This window comes from Chiloscyllium punctatum, chromosome 36 (genome assembly GCF_047496795.1).
Source record: "Chiloscyllium punctatum isolate Juve2018m chromosome 36, sChiPun1.3, whole genome shotgun sequence".
NCBI classification, from domain to species: Eukaryota; Metazoa; Chordata; class Chondrichthyes; order Orectolobiformes; family Hemiscylliidae; genus Chiloscyllium; species Chiloscyllium punctatum.
Window position 1 is genome coordinate 38,600,264 of NC_092774.1, and position 17,514 is coordinate 38,617,777.

The 17,514-nt window shown below is 45.2% G+C and overlaps 1 non-coding gene across 1 annotated transcript; it reads left to right on the forward strand.

The window, feature by feature from the left end:
- Nucleotides 1–6,351: 6,351 nt before the first annotated feature.
- On the forward strand, nucleotides 6,352–6,423 carry trnae-uuc (transfer RNA glutamic acid (anticodon UUC)). Its single transcript has one exon. It is a non-coding gene; the product is annotated as a tRNA-Glu (tRNA).
- The last annotated feature ends 11,091 nt before the right edge of the window (nucleotides 6,424–17,514 follow it).

Genomic DNA, 17,514 nt, shown 5'->3' on the forward strand with positions numbered 1-17,514 from the left:
TGTTCTGTAGAAGGGTCACCGGCAACTCCTGTCTTTTTGTTTCTGATATACAGCATCCGCAATTCTTTCAGATTTTTATTGAGAGAGAGTTGGAAATTACTGCGAGAGACCGAATGAGACAGAACAGACATGAACTGTTGATCTCCGTTGTTACTCATAATGTAAAATAATTGTAGTGCGATCACTTCCTTTAATCATGAATGGAGAAACTTAACTCACTCCGAGCTTGTGGCGTAATGGTAGCGCGTCTAAGTCCAGATCTGACGGTTCGGCGTTCAACTCACGGCAGTTTTCTTCTTATGTTTCAAATCAAGAAATCTGTTGAGCCAAATCTTCGTTCCGGAAACTTTTGATCACACGTGAAGCTTTGCTGTCAGTTTGATTTGTGAACACTGTCTCAGGGAGGTGGTGTGCCCATTGTTTGGGTAAATGCTCAGCTCACCGCAATGTGAGAAGTAAAACACAAGTTGTTCATCACGGGATTTAAACACACAGCCGCTTCGTTCAGTTGGTGACAGCGCGGTGTGAATAACATTATACCGATATTTTTACAACATAATCTAGAGATTACCAGCTTTGTGTTTCAATCTATCAGGAGGTCCCAGCTCCTTCTGTCATAGCAGGGTGACAGCGAGTTCAGATAGAAATGTTTCCCACCAACAGCAAATCCTTTCCTCTCACTCGACACAGTTAAAATTATCTTTATTCAACAGAAATTAAAGTCTGACGGCCCATCTCCACATTAACTGTGAGCCTGAATTTTATAAACGGTGTCAGTAAAATCCAATGGTGGACACTGATTTGGTTCAATCGTTTTTTTTTGCCAAGCGTAATTCACCGAGAGGATGCTGCTGTGTGAAACAGCGTGGGGAATTACTGCAGGGCCTCCTGCACATGGGACACACCGTAACTGATGTTTTTCACCTTCACCAGTTTATTCCTATCTCGGAGAAGAGAGGTTTGATGATTCGGATCATAGCAGCCCGACAGAGAACAGAAGAGCACTCAGACCTTCACAAGCTTGTCACCACAGCTGGGTCATCGTGGGCCGTGTATCAGTATGGGACAGTAATCTGCATCTACTGACTGCAAGCACAGCAAATTGGAGTGCTGGTGGGACTATCACACAGGAGAAAACGGCTTCGACCTATCAACTGGAGTGGTTCCCAATGCGCAACTCCGCTCACCTCAACTGAAAAACTGTAAACAAATTACTCAGTGATTCAAAGGAATACTCCGTTTTGAATCTGCATTGTGTCATGTACCTTCGAGAATGACGTCAAAACACCTTCATTGCTGTGATGGAGTATCCTGTTGGGCAGAATAAAGCCGTTGTCAAATTTCCCACGTTCTGTTGGTCCAACTCCGATTTCACTCAGAATCACGAAATGTGTGACAGCGCAGACTGAGGCCATGCAGCCCACCTTAGCTCTGCTGGCTCAACACAATATGTAAATAAGTGTCTCATTCTGTCGCCTTCTTCCTGTAAAGCTGCACATTGTTACATTGAACATGCCAACCGAATTCCCTTTTGTGTCCAATGAATCTGCCTCTTTGTCACTGTCAGACAGCGACTTACTGACCCCACTCCCTGTGCGAAAACGGTCTTCCTAATGTCACTTTTACTTATTTTCCTGATGACTTTCAATCTCTGCCAAATCGTTCTCGATCCTTTCAGGCCTGGGAGCATTTTCACTGCATTATTGCCTCTGTCAAAAACTCTCATGACGTGGAAAACTTCAGTCAGACCAGCTTTAAGCCCTCTTTTCACCAAAGAGAGCTGCCTCAAACTTTCCAATCTCCCTTCATTGCTGACATTCCTCAGGACGGTACCATTCACGTTAACCTATTCAGCGCCGTCTGCAATCACTTCACTTCCCCGCTTCCTGAAGTATCACCCTCAGAATTGAGCGTAATACAGGTGGAGGATTCATTCAGACTCGGATTGCGCGGGCGAAAAATCTGCAATACTTGTTCTCACTTTCACCACGTGTTTCCCTTCGCCGTGTTCACTGCAATGGCAGCTCTGCACCGTCCCTAATTCAGGCAGTCCGATCTTATTTAACAAAGCGGCTTTTTGAGAAAGTTGATCGGGCATTTTTGTTCAGTTCAATTTAAGGATTGATGGTTCGCCTGGAATTGGAACCCGGGAACTCTCACACGGCTGCATATGCTCGAAGACCCAAAGCTAGAATCATATCTCAGACTAACGAGCCACCAGCCATGGGAGCAGCCACCTCCTGAAGCAGCTGAGACTTGCTCAGTACAAAATTCATTGTACATTGCTCCCAGAAACACAAGCAGCGAAGAGTTTCCAGAACAGCTGCTTCTCATTCTGTCTCCCTGCTGCTGTTTGTCCAGGCCCCAGAAACGGAGCCCTCTCGACTGGCAGAAAGTTGAACTGTTTTGTTTCTAAACTTGTCTCTGACACCGGAGTGACCAGTGACAAGCATTACCCTCCTCAAGATAGGGTACAGAGAACAACAGAAGACCACTTAGACCTCCACGAGGGTGTCATCTCAACTGTGCACATTGGGCCAGTATATCAATGTGAAATATTTATGTCGAAATTTTTTTGGGAAAGAGATGAGAAGGCGAGGTGCAGAACAGTGCGCCGTCGTGCGGGAAAGCTGCAAAAACGACATTGACTGAATAGGAGAGATGGTTTCCCCTCTGGATGATGCTCCCATCACGCACTCGCAGACATATCGCCGTCGTGCAAATATAAACTCTGTCTAAATTCCCACATTCTGTTTTTTCGAACTGTGATTTCTCCAAAAGCACAAAATTTCAACACTCGCAAAATTCAAACTTTAACAATGTGCTCATAGATATATTTAGCGAACACCTGGAAGAAATTTGAGAGCTCTTGAACTTTAAGTGGAACGAAGGGAAGCTTGCCTCAATGCTGAGTAATGTGGAGATGTGTTCCCCATGTTAACTGGTATTGGTTGACCATCTCAGTGCTTCCCGATGCAGGGTTGCCCTGACCCACAGGACAGTTTGATAAACTGTCCCGGGGGATTCCAGCCGTACTGTGACGTCATAGGGCGAGCCGCCGGTGATGGCCTGCAGCTGCTGTGACACAATAATGATGCTGGCCCCGGAACATGATTACAAATTACTTCGTGAGTCACGTGGTACTGAATCATTGCATGGAAAGTTCGTTGAACTTTACGGATTTATATATGAGAGGAGGTAAATGGGCAGGGCTTACACCTCGGGTCCACTCTTCCTTCACTCGCAACACCCCACACCCACCTCCCATTGTCCCAAGGCACTTTCCCCTGCAATCACCGAATGTGTAACACCTGCCCATTTACCTGCTCCCTCCTGAATATCCAAGGGCTCGAACATACCTTCCAGGTAAAGCAGCACTTTACCTGCACATTTGCAACAATCGAGTCTACTGCAGTCGTTGCTCACAGTGTGGTTTCCCCAACGTAGCATGAAGCATAAACTGGGTGCCTGCTTCGCAGAACATCTCGGTTCTGCCCGCAAAAAAAGGCCTTGCGCTTCTGGTTGCCTGTCACTTTAACACTCCACCCTGTTCCCTGGCCAACATCTCTGTCTCAGGCATGCAGCAGTGTTCCAGCAAAGCTCAGCTCCAGATGGAAGACCAACGCCTCATTTTCCACTTGGAGATCCTATAGCTCTCCGTCTTCAACATCGAGTTCAATATTGTTTGGACCCGAACTGCACCATGCACTTGAACCTTACCTCACCCACACGAGGCCTTGTTATCACATAATCTGCTGTTGCACACGACTTATTGTTAGCCAGGAATAGTCTCCATTAACAGTTAGTCACCCTCCGACACTGATCGTTATTCACTCCTTTGTCCCTCCAATGTTCTCCCTCTGAACTTGCAGCAAAGAGAGCAATGTGGACTGATATCCCTGAGCCAGCTGTTTGTCCCATCTCCAGGAACAGGGCTCTCTCCACTGGTGGATAATTAAACTATTTTGCTGTTGCGCTGACGTGAGGAGACTGTGTAAATATAAAATTTTTCTAAACACCCACCCTCCGTTGGTCGAACTGTGAGTTCACTCTGAATCACAACACGTGTCACATCGCATTTGGAGGCCCACCTTAGCTCTGCTGGTTCTACACAGCAAGTTAATGAAAGTCTCTATTCGCATCATTCCCTTGCCTTCTCCCTGTAAATCTCCACATTGTTACTTTGAACATGTCCACCGAATTCCCTTTTGTGTTCTTGAATCTGCCTCCTTGTCACGGTCAGACAGGGATTTACGGATCCGAAGCACTCCCTGTGCGAAAATGTTCTTCCTAATGTTACTTCTTTTCCAAATTCCGTGAAATCTCTGCCAATGTTTTGGGAAATTGAAAGGATTCTCATTCCTGCACATGAGGCTGAATGATTTAATTTCTAACGTAAAGGACTGCGGATGCTGAGAATCTGAGACAGAAAGAGGAACTGCTGGAGAAATTCAGCAGATGTGGCAGTACCTGTGGGAGAAAACAGAGTTCTGAAATATTGTCTCTGATTCTCTTTCCACCGATGGCGCCTGACCTGCTGAGTTGCTCCTGCAATTTCTGTTTTTGCTTTCAACTGAAAGTTCATTCCATCTTTCGGGATGAAACACCCAGACTCGCCATGTGCAGATATTTAACCCTTTCGAAACCTGTGAAGTGATTGGATTCAAACAAATCCAGCAATAATTCACTCTTTCTCAGCTCCACAGACAGAGGGACCTGGGAAATGAAGCTGTCAGTGTGGTTCTTTATTCGTGGGCCGAGTGGTTTATGTGATGGATTTGACATCGATTGTGGTTACCCCACGCAGGTGTGAACCTTGCCGACTCGAGTTGAGAAATGTCGTCAAAACGAAAGGGAGACTGTTCCCCGGTGTCGTATTTAAGATTCAAATCAGTGGAGGGGTCAGAAATCTGCAACCCACTGCCTGTTCGGGTGGAACAAGCAGATACCCGCAGAGCTTCTTTTGAGGCTATGAGCAAAGTGTTTGGAAATGAGACTAGAACAGTGAGGGGCTTGAAGTCGTGATCGAAATGAAGCAGGCACCTGAGGATTAATGTGTTTTATTTGCCAGTGAAAGATACTGCTTCACAAAGTTGGGCCTGTGGAAGGGAATCAGTGACGGTGATTATCTTTGGTTGTTCACATTGTGAATGTTCCTATTGCTGCACATGTCCGTGTTAACGTCAAAACTCTGACCCATGGCGGCGTCAGGTCCGCACACGGCCGGGGGCGCAATGGATGACGCATCTGACTCCAGCGACCTGTTTGAACTACACCTCACAGCTTCTTCACACACCCCAATTAATCTTTCTCATTGTCCTGAAGCCGGCATACGGTTTGAATTCTTGATCTGCAGGAACGAGAATCTTTTCACTGTCTCGCGTCAGGAAGTGTCGCTGAGAACATCAGAATCACGTCACAGCGCTGTCAGAGGAGGGGAAGCTGAAATAGCCCCACACACTGCTCACGGGCACATTTCACTTTCCCCAACACACCGCCCCAACCACTGCGGCTACTGGGAGTGGAAAGGGAACAAACTCCAAAACCCAGTCTCAGCTTTGTAAATCTTTAGGAAATAAGAAATCAGTTCATCCCTTCGGGTCTTCCATCCTGGACAGACAGCGTTGATTTTAAATGGCTGTGCAGTCAGTGCCGATTCGTTTTGGCTGAAAAAATCTTCCTTATCTCATCCCAGCATTTCTTGCCACAGAGAACTGTGCGGCAGAGTTCATGCATATATTTCCTGGTATGGTATTTTGTAAATAACATTCGTTTGCTGGTTGGTTGTATCGGGTATTTTAGGTTCATTAGCCGCTGTTAAAGTGAGTTGGTCGGTTTGTGGGCGACCATGATGCTGAGAGGGTTGAGTTGCCCGGACATCATTTCCCAGATGTCTTAAATGTAAAGTAATGTGGCTCGGGTTTCTGCAGACGTTGTGTCTGCTTGTGTCAGTTTGGTGATGTGAAATTGGCACATTGGGTTTATTGGTTAGGCAAAAGTGGGGACTGCAGATGCTGGAAACCAGAGTTTAGATCAGAGTGGTGCTGGAAAAGGACCTGCATGTCCTCGGCAGAGTGGCGCGGGGTTGGGGTGGGGGGGGGGGGGGTTTGAAATTTTGGGCCATAGGTTGATTGGTGCGGGTGTCCTGGAGATGTTCCCTCAAGCGCTGTGACTTGACTTTGCGAGGAGTCTCCAGTCTCCCCAATGTAGAGGAGACCGCATCGGGAGCAATGGATGCATGAAATGACAATGTTGGATGCAGAGGTGAAAGTCTGCTCACGACTGCGGCCCAGGTTAAATTTCCGGCCAGGAACGTAATTTTCAGTAGAGCTGACAGCTTTTGGCCGCGTCTCCCTGGTGGTCTAGTGGTTAGGATTCGGCGCTTTCACCACCGCGGCCGGGGTTCGATTCCCGGTTAGGGAAGCCATTTTCTCAGAGTTCATAGGCTACCTGTTCTTCTCAAATGCGCTTTTCAGTTTTTTATTGATCTTCGTCGTTCCTGGGTGCTGCAGTGTGTAGTGGCCCGTTGAAATAGTGTCCTGATTCAGATTTGTTTGTATGTGAAGTGGTGATTGCTTCTGTAGTTAAGTTCTTGGTTCGGGTGCGTTGTTTTCCTGTAGACGCTGTTTTGAATTTACCATTGACTGTTCGCTCTACTGTGACATCTAGAAATGGCACTTTGTTGTTGTTCTCCTCTTTTGTGACTTTTATGCCAGAAAGGATATTGTTGATGGTGTTGTAGGTTTCCTCTAATTTGTTTCATTTTCTGATGACAAAAGTGTCATCGTTGTAGCGGACTCAAAGTTTGGGTTGGATCATTGGAAGTGCTGTTGATTCGAGTCGCTGCATTATTGCTTCTGCGAAGAATCCTGATACTGGTGGTTTCATGGGTGTTCCTATGATTTGTTTGTAGGGCTTGTTACTGAATATGAAGTGGGTGGTAAGGCGCAGTTCAACGAGCTTGACAGCGCTATCTTTGCTGATGAAGTTGATGCTGTGTTTTTGTCTTTGTTTCTTCCAGTAGTGTCTTCAGTTTTCTTTGGCCATGTTGATGCTAATGGACGTGAACAAGGCTGTTATTTCAAAGGATAGCATTATTCCATCCTCTTCTATCTTAGTGTCTTTGACGTTCAGGAATTCTTGGATGGAGTAAATGGAGTGGCGTGAATCTTCGACTTGGTGTTTTAGTCTTCAGTGGAGGCCTTTGACTAGTCTGTATATTGGTGTTCCAAGTAGTGAGACGATGGCCTGGGGGCGGGGGTGGGGGGGGCACCTGGTTTGAAGAGGAGGAGAACAACAACAAAACGCCATTCCTCGATGTCACAGTAGAGCGAACAGTCAATGGGGAATTTCAAACTAGCGTCGACAGAGAAACAACACCCACAAACCAAATACTTAACCACAGAAGCAATCATCCCAACACCCACAAACGAAGCTGCATCAGGACATTATTTCAACGAGCCACGACACACTGCAGCACAGAGAAACTACGAAGAGCACAAGAGATATACGTATATAGTGCATTTAAGGAGAACAGGTACCCAATAAACGCAGTTGGCCGATTTCACATTGATGCTTCCAAGCTGACTGTCAAAAATTCGGTTTGTCTCTCCATTCTTTCCTGTTTGTTTTTTGTGGGTTTTGAAAGCTTTCGCAATCCTCTGACTGAGTATTGTAGTTGGGAAGTTATGTTGTGGCTGTGCAGGACATTGGTGTTTGGAATACACTTTTGGAATATTGTGTGCAATTCTGGTCTCCATCCTATCAGAAGGATATTGTGAAATGTGAAAGGGTTCTGAAGCACCAATGGGTCCACAGAGGGTAAGAGACCCTTCTGCTGTCCTGAGTGCAGCAATGGCTTTGCCTTTCCTCCGAACTGATGGCCCACTTTTGTGTCCACATGGGGGAGAGGTCGTTCAGTTGCCCGAAGTGTAGGAAGGCCTTCAGCAGTTACTCAGCCCTGCTGAGGCACCAGTCCATTCACACCAGGGAGAAGCCATTCTCCTGCCACGAGTGCGGGAAGGCCTTCAGCAATTCCTCCGCCCTGCTGAAGCACCAGTGTGTCCACACTGGGAAGAGGCCCTTCAGCTGGCCCGAGGGTGGGAAGAGGTTTATGTTTTCTTGCAACTTGCGGAAGCACTAGCGCGGCACTGCTACTCATTCAGCCAGGGACTGCACATGGTCAATGAAATTATCCAAAAAAAACTAAGACTGCAAGACCATCGGAGCAGCAGTTAGGCCATTCGGCCCGTCGAGTCGACTCTGCCATTCGTTAGTGACAAAAGTAGTGCAGATGAGATTAGCTACAGTGTGGAAACAGGCCATTTGTCCCAACAAGTCTACACCAACCCTCCGAAGAGTAACCTACCCAGTCCCGTTTCCCTCTGACTAATGTACCTAACTCTATGGGCAGTTATGCATGGCCAATCCACATGACCTGAACATCTTTGGACTATGGAAGAAAACAGGACCACCTAGAGAAAACCCACGCAGACACTGGGAGAATGTGCAAACTCCTCACAGACAGCCACCCAAGGCTGGAATCAAATCTGGGTCCCTGGCGCTGTGCGGCTGCAGTGGTAACCACTGAGCCACGACATATTGCAACCCGAAGCTGCAAGCAGGAGTTTGGGAGAATACAGCAAGCCAGGCAGCACCAGGATGTGGAGTCGTCAGCGTTTTGGGTATTAACCTTTCTTCAGGACTGAAACGTTGACTTCTCCTTGATAAAAGATTTACAGGAATGTTGCTGGGGGTTGGAGGGCTTGAGCTCCAGGGAGAGGCTGAATAGGCTGGAGCTGTTTTCACTGGAGCATCGGAGGCAGAGGAGTGACCTAATAGAGGTTACAAAATCATGAGGGGCATGGACAGGGTAATAGACAAGGTATTTTCCCTGGGCTGGGGGAGTCCAGAACTAGAGGGCATAGGTTTAGGGTGAGAAATATATTAAAAGGACAACTTCTTCATGCAGAGGGTGGTACATATATGAAATGAGCTGCCAGAGTATATTGGTCAGGTGCTGTCAAATGGGGCTAGATTAATTTAGGATATCAGGTCAGCATGGACAAGTTGGACTGAAGGGTCTGTTTCCATGTTGTACGTGTCTCTTACTTACTGGTCCTGATGTAACTTTAAAATAGTGTCCAAGTAACTTTGAATAGTTCAATCTTGTGGAGCTCACCTCCTGAAAAGTTTCAGATGAATCCCTCCAAGCGATACTTTTTTAACATGCTGAGTTGGACAAAGTACCCCATCAAGTTCAACACAAAACCAGAGTTGAAGAAGTCAGAAGTTCAGAATACCAAAGGGACCTAAATTGATCACAATATTCCAGGTGCAACCTCATCAACGTCCTGTATAACTACAACATAACTTGCCAACCTCTATACTCAATTCCCTAATTGATGAAGGCCTGAGTGCTGAAACCTTGCTTCACTGCCTTGTGTACCGATGTTGTCATAGATATAACACCTTCTCTAAACTGATCCACAATCCAGCTGCTGGGAGCCCAAAAGCAGAGTTGTGCTGCCTGAGTGTGCTGGGTAGATAACCCAGAGGTCGATGGGTCAAAATCATGCGATGTTATTGCTCAATGTCTCCTCATTTCCTCTCCCCAACCTTGACCAAAATCAAAACTTCCAATTCGACACCAACCTCTTGACCTGTCATACCTGTCCACCTTGCTTCTCACCTATTTGCTCCATCCTCATCTCTGACCTATCACCATCAATCCCTAGCTCCATCTGCCTATTGCACTCCCAGCTGCCTTCCCTCCAGCCCCACTTCCTTCCCATTTATCTCTCAGCCCCCTTGGGCCACCCTTTATTCCTGATGAAGAGCTTATGCTCGAAACCAAGACTGTGATGAAGCAACATCCTCAACAAATAGAAAATAGCTCCCAAGTCAGATTTCATTCCTTCTTCTGTTTCCCAGTTCCTTCAGAAATAAGAAATGTCTTTTTCTTCCACTACAAAGTGGTCTTCACTTTGCGCTTTCCGAAGTGTTATGCCACACCACTACTTCAGCCACTTTTAAGAATTCTTTCAACCTGTTTTTCTAACAATTGTGGAGGTGACCAAAACATTTCACTCCTCCTCAATGCCCCATTTCTCTTCCTATGAGCTATTTTATAATGTCTTTGTTACAAGCAACCGAGTGCACTCGGTTTCTCAATTGAAATTTGGCCATTGAAGTGAACAGGATTAATAATTATCGATGTCTAGCTGTGATTGCACTAACTGTAATTATCCACCAATACAACGTCTTTTATTCCACCAAGTCTGGAAACAGTGTTCTGTGTTTATATTGCAGTCGGATGTAGAAAATCATCCCAGCGATCTTCACGTTATTCTCGTTTACTGAGGCCATAACAGCATTGCGTGGCAGTTTGATGTGACTAAAACTTGGATGGAAATAATATAGATTGATGAGAAGTCAAAATGGCAGCGTGTCTGGCCACAATCGATCTGTCTGGCTTGATTCTATGAGTGGCGGCTCTTCAAGAGCAACTTCCACTCCATCACTTCAACCAGGAAGAGGAGATCAGTGTGAACACAACATTCCAACTGTGACATATACTTCGATGTAATTGATCAAAATCCTGGAACTCCTGAGTCTTTATTATAGACCACATCATATTTGTGAAGCAATTTAAGAGGCAGCTCACCACCACTTTTTTAAGGACAGTTTGGGAGGACTTGCTGGCAGTGCCAATGATATTCACATGATATTGGAGACGCTCTGGTCATATGGATAGATGATTGGCTAACCAATGATATAGGAGGAGTAAGGGTTATGTTCAGGATTGCAAATTGTAACTAGAAATGTACCACAGGGATCAGTGCTGGGGCCAAAATTATTTACAATATGGATATGAATTACTTGGATAAGTGACGTGAATGTACTATTGCCAAGACTGCAGTAGAGACAGTTGATTGGAATGCAGGTGGTGAGAATGACATGGAGATGGGTATCGACAGGTTAAGGAAATGAGCAAAGCCTTGGCTGATGGAATAGAATGTGGGAAAATGAGGTTGTGCACTTTGCCAGGAGGAAAAGTGCTGAATGTTAAATGGAGAAAGCTGCTGAATCGGAGGATTTGCAAGCTCACATCCATGAACACTTCATCCAAGTTCAGTAAGTAATAGGGAAGACAAATGGGAGGTTGGATTTTAAATGGAGTATCAAAGTGGGGAGTTTATAGTGAACCGAAATCAGACACCAATTAGGCCACAACTGAACACTGGGAACAATTTTGGGCCTTTTAGCTAAGGAAAGATATGCTGGCATTGGAGGCAGTCCGGAGAAGGTTGACCAGGATGATATCAGGGATGGAAATAATGTCTTATGTGGAGAAATGAGTAGGTTGGGCCTGTGGTTAATAGAAGTTAGAAGATTTCGAGGTAATATTATTGTCACAAACAAGGTTCTGAGGAGACGTGACAGGCTAGATGTGGGAAAGTTTATCATTGTGGGTGAGTTTAGAACCAGAGGGAATAACCTGCACATAAGGGATTGGATGTTTAGGACAGCTGTTGAGCCTGGATTGTTAAGTGCATTCAAAACTAAGATATATATTTTTTAAAATCAGAAAGGGAATTGAGGATTATGGGGAAACAGCGGGAAAGTGAAGTTGATTTTTACCAGAACAACAGTGTGAGGCAAAGTGCGATATTCCATGAATGAATAAAGGAAAATAGTCAGGAGAAAATTGTCATTGAAGGGAAGATTGGGATCCAGTGATCATGGTTGAGCAACGCACAGATCTTCTGAGAACACAAATTCAAATCTCATCATGGCTGCTGGTGGACTTTATGTTCAACTCATAAAAAGACCTGGAAGTGAAAGTTTCTCTCGGTCCTGGAAACCAGGAAACAGTTATTCACTAAAATAATGAATTGCAGATGTTGGAGATCAGCATCAAAAGGCAAAATTGCTGGGGAAACGGAGCAGGTCTGGCAGCATCTGTGGAGAGAAACCAGTTAATCTTTTGAATCCAACCAAGTTTTGAAGGACCACTGGACTCAAACCAGTAACACTGTTGTCTCTTTATAGATGCTCCCAGAATTGTAGTGTTTCTGAAGAAACTGTCCTTTTAAGGGCAGGAAATCTCCCATTCATGAACCCTGCATGATTGTATGCACGTGCGTGTGCGCCCACACACACACACACACACACACACACACACACACACACACACACACACACACCCCTTGTGACTTCAGACCTACTATAATGTGGTTGACTCTCAACTGCCTTCTAGCATGCAGTCGCAATTACTCTGTCCACGGGCCATGAGGGACAATGAGCAAATGTTGGATGTGCTCGCAATCATCACATCCCACAAAATATTTTCTCATAACTGAAAAAAAATAGATTAATGAAGGACAGCCAAAACAAACTGCTATGGGAAAGTCATGCCCAAGTAACCTGATTTGCTTGTAGTTATATTTTTTAAAGTCCTCTTCAGAGAGGACATTGATTACACCACTGTTGGAATACTGCAGGCAATTCTGGGCTCGCTGCTACAGGAAGGAGGTTATGAAACTTAAAGGTGTTCAGAAAACATTTACAAGGATGCTGCCAGGGTTGGAGGGTTTGAGCTACAGGAAGACGCTGAATCGACTAGATTGTTAAGTGCATTTCAAAACTAATTTTTTTTATAATCAGAAAGGGAATTTAGGATTATGGGAAAACAGCGGGAAAGTAAAGTTGATGTTTACCAGAACAATAGTGAGAGACAAAATGCGACATCCCGTGAATGAATAAAGGAAAATAGTTAGGAGAAAGTTGTCATTGAAGGGAAGATTGGTTGAGCAACCTAGAGAACTAGGTCATCATGGCTGCTGGTGGAATTTATGTTCAACTAATGAAGAGATCTGGAGGTGAAAGTTTCTCTCTGTCCTGGCAACCAGGAAACAGTTAATTACTAAAATAATGAATTGCAGATGTTGGAGATCAGCACCAAAAGGCAAAATTGCTGGGGAAACGCAGCAGGTCTGGCAGCATCTGTGGGGAGAAACCAGTTAATGTTTTGAATCCAGCCAAGTTTTGAAGGTTCACTGGACTCAAAGCAGTAACACTTGTCTCTTCATAGATACTACCAGAACTGTTGTGTTTCTCCAGAAACTGTCCTTTTTAGGTCAGGAAATCTACCATTCATGAACCCTGCATGCATGTATGCACGTGCGTGCGCATCCAGACACACACATACACACACACACACACACACACACACACACACACACACACACACACACACACACACACACACACACACACACACACACACACATCTTGTGAAGGGCTCGGGAACCATAAGAAATAGGAATTGGAAAATGCTATTCAACACCTTGAGCCTGCTTTTCCATTGAATAGAATTGTATCCGGTCTGACATTCCCCACATTCACTTTCCTGCCTTTTTCCTGTGAATTCCCCACATTCATCCCCCGACTCTTCACGAATCTATTGATCCTCGTTTTAAATGTGACATGAAGGCTGTCAACAGAGTTACTGAGATGGGGGAGGGGGGAGCTCAGGTCGAACTTGGGGACGAAAACAATGGCTTCACACTTCACAATATTTAACTAAGGGAATGTTTATAGTTTATAGATAAAAATTCCTGAAGAAGGGCTCATGCCCGAAATGTCGATTCTCCTGCTCCTTGGATGCTGCCTGACCTGCTGCGCTTTTCCAGCAACACATTTTCAGCTCTGATCTCCAGCATCTTCAGTCCTCACTTTCTCCCAGAGAGGCCCACGGAGTCTCACAGAGTGACACAGATGAACAGCACGGAAGCAGACCCTTCGGTCCAACTCGTCCATGCAGCCCAGATATCCTAACCTCATCTAGTCCCATATGCCAGCACTTGACCCAAATCCCCATAAAACCTTCCTATTCATATACACATCCAGATGCATTTTAAATGCTGTAATTATACCAGCCTCCATCACTTACTCCAGCAGCTCATGCCGTACATGCATCACCCTCTGCGTGAAAAGTTTGCCCCTTAAGTTCCTTCTACATCTTTCCCCTCCCTTCCCTAAAACTATGCCCTGTAGTTCTGGACTCCCCCATCCCAGGGAAACTAACTTGTCTATTTGCTCTATCCATATCCCTCATGATTTTATAAACCTCTATAAGGTCACCCCTTAGCCTCCGACACTCCAGAGAAAACAGTCTTATTCAGCCTCGCCCTATAGTTCAACCCTCCAACACTGGCAAAATCCTTGTAAATCTTTTCTGCACCTTTTCTAGTTTCACAACATTTTTCCGATAGGAAGCAGATCAAAATTACATGCAATATTCCAAACGTGGCCTGACCAATGTTCTGTACAGTGGCAACATGAGCTCCCAACATCTATCCTCGATGCTCTGACCAACAAAGGAAAGCATACCAAACGCCTTTTTACTATCCAATCTGCCTTCGTCTCTACTTATAAGGAACTATCAACCTGAACTCCAAGGTCTCTTTGCTCAGCAACAATTCCAAGGAACTTACCATTAATTGTAAAAGTCCTGCTCTGATTTGTTTTTTCCAAAATGCAGCACCTCATATTTATCTACATTAACCTCCATCTGCCACTCCTCAACCCTTTGGCCCATCTGATTAAGGTCCCTTTGTAATCTGAGGTAACTTTCTTTACTGTCCACTACACCTCCAATTTTGGTGTCATCTACAAACGTACTAACTATACCTCCTCCGTTTACATGCAAATCATTTATATAAATGACAAAAAGTAGAGGTCCCAGCATCGATCCTTGTGGTACACCATTGGTCAAAGGCCTTCAGTCTGAAAAGCAACCCTCCATCACCACCGTCTGTCTTCTGCCTTCGAGCCAGTTCTGTATCCAAATGGCTAGTTGTCCCTGCATGCCATGAGATTAAACCTTGCTCACCAGTCTCCCATGAGGAACCTTGATGAACGCCTTCCTGAATTCCATGTCGATCACGTCCATCGCTCTGCCCTCATCAATCCACTTTGTACTTCGTCAAAAAACTCAATCAAATTCGTGAGACATGATTTCCCAAGCATAAAGCCATGCTGACAATCCCTAATCAATTCTTGCCTTTCCAAATACATGCAAATCCTATCTCTCAGGATTCTCTCCAAAAACTTGCCCATCACCAATGTCAGGCTCACAGGTCTCGAGTTCCCTGGCTTTTCCTTACCACCTTTCTTAAATAGTGGCAGCACATTAGCCACCCTCGAGTTTTCCGGCACCTCACCTGTGACTATTGATGATAGAAATATCTCAGTGAAAGGCCCACCAATCACTTGCCCAGTTTCCCTCAGAGTTCTAGTGTACTCCTGATCAGGTCCCCTGGATTTATCCACTTTTATGCATTTCAAAATACCCAGAAATTTCTCATCTGTAATATGGACATTTTTTAAACATGTCACCATCTACTTTCTCATATTCTATGTTTTCCATGCCCTTCTCCACAGTAAACACTGATGCACAATATCCGTTCAGAATCACACACCCCACCCCCGCCCCCCATCTACTGCAGCTCCACTCAAAGGCTGCCTTGCTGATCTTTGAGGGGCCCTATTCTCTCCCTTGTTATCCTTTTGTCCTTAATGTATTTATAAAAACCCTTTGGGTTTTCCTTAACTCTATTTGCCAAAGCTATCTCATGTCCCCTTTCTGACCTCATGATTTACCTCTTAAGTATGCTCGTACTGCCTTTATACTCTAAGGATTCATTCGATCTCTCTGTCGACACCTGATATATGCATCCTTCTTTATCTTAACCAAAATCTCAAATTCTCTTGCCATCCAGCATTCCCTACACCTACCAGCCTTTCCTTTCACCCCAACAGGAATATACTGTGTCTGGACTCTTGTTATCTCATATTTGAAGGCTTCCCATTTTCCAGCAGTCCTTTAACCTGCGAACAACTGCCCCCAATCATCTTTTGAAAGATCTTGCCTAATACCTGAGTCTTCCTCAATTTTAGAACTTCAACTTTTAGATCTGATATATTATTTCCAATCTCTATTCTAATGTTAATTGAATTATGGTTGCTGGCCCTTAGGTTTTGCACCCTCGCCAGTATGTACATCCTCATTGTGAATTAGAAAATTTCCTTGTACACTCTTTACAAAATCCTCTATTTGGCGGATAGGTAAATGGGCAGGAGTATACCTTGGGTCCACTCTTCCTTCATTTCCATCAACCCTACCCCTATTCCCACCCCAACACTCCAACGACACTTTCTCCTGCAACTGCCGAATGTGTGACACCAGCCCATTTATCTGCTCCCTCCTCACTACCCAAGGACCCAAACTTACCTTCCAGGTGAAGGGGCACTTTACCTGCACATCCCACAACCCAGTCTACTGCATTTGCTGCTCACAATGTGGTCTCATCCACATTGGGGAAAACGAAGTGTAAACTGGGTGACTGCTGCACAGAACATCTACGTTCTGCCCGCAAAAAAGACCCTGAGTTTCCAGTTGCCTGCCAATTCCACACCCCACCCTGTTCCCTGGCCAATATCTCTGTCTCAGGTTTGCTATGGTGTTCCAGCGAAGCTCAGCACCAGCAGAACGAAGAGCACCGAATATTACACTCGGGGACCATACATCCTCCGGTCCCAATATCGAATTCAATAATTCTAGGGTCTGTAATTCTAGGGTCTGCCCAGTTCATCACGGGATTTAAACACAGCCGCTTCGTTCAGTTGGTGACAGGGCGGTGTGAATAACATAATACCGATGTGTTTACAACATAATCCAAAGACTCCCAGCTTTATGTTTCAATCTATGAGGAGAGTGAATGCGAGTTCAGATAGAAATGTTTCCCACCAACAGCATATCCTTTCCTCTCACTGGACTCAGTTAAAATTATCTTTATTCAACAGATGGAGCGGAAACTACAGTCTGACGGCCCCTCTCCACATTAACGGTGAGCCTGAATTTTATAAACGGTGTCAGTAAAATCCAGTGGCGGACATTGATTTGGTTCAATCGTTTTTTTTGCCAAGCGTAATTCACCGAGAGGATGCTGCTGTGTGAAACAGCGTGGGGAATTACTGCAGGGCCTCCTGCGCATGGAACACATCGCAACTGATGTGTTTCACCTTCAACAGTTTATTCATATCTCGGAGAAGAGAGGTTTGATTATTCCGATCATAGCAGCCAGACACAGAACAGGAGAAGAGCACTCAGCCCTTCACAAGCTTGTCACCACAGCTGGGTCATCGTGGCCCGTGTATGAGTATGGGATAGTAATCTGCATCTACTGACTGGAAGCACAGCAAATTGGAGTGCTGGTGGGACTATCACACAGGAGAAAACGGCTTCGACCTATCAACTGGAGTGGTTCCCAATGCGCAATTACTCCATGATTCGAAGGAATACTCCGTTTTGAATCTGCATTGTGTCATGTACCTTCGAGAATGATGTCGAAACACCTTCATTGCTGTGATGGAGTATCCTGTTGAGCAGAATATATCCGTTGTCAAATTTCCTACGTTTTTTTGGTCCAACTCCGATTTCACTCA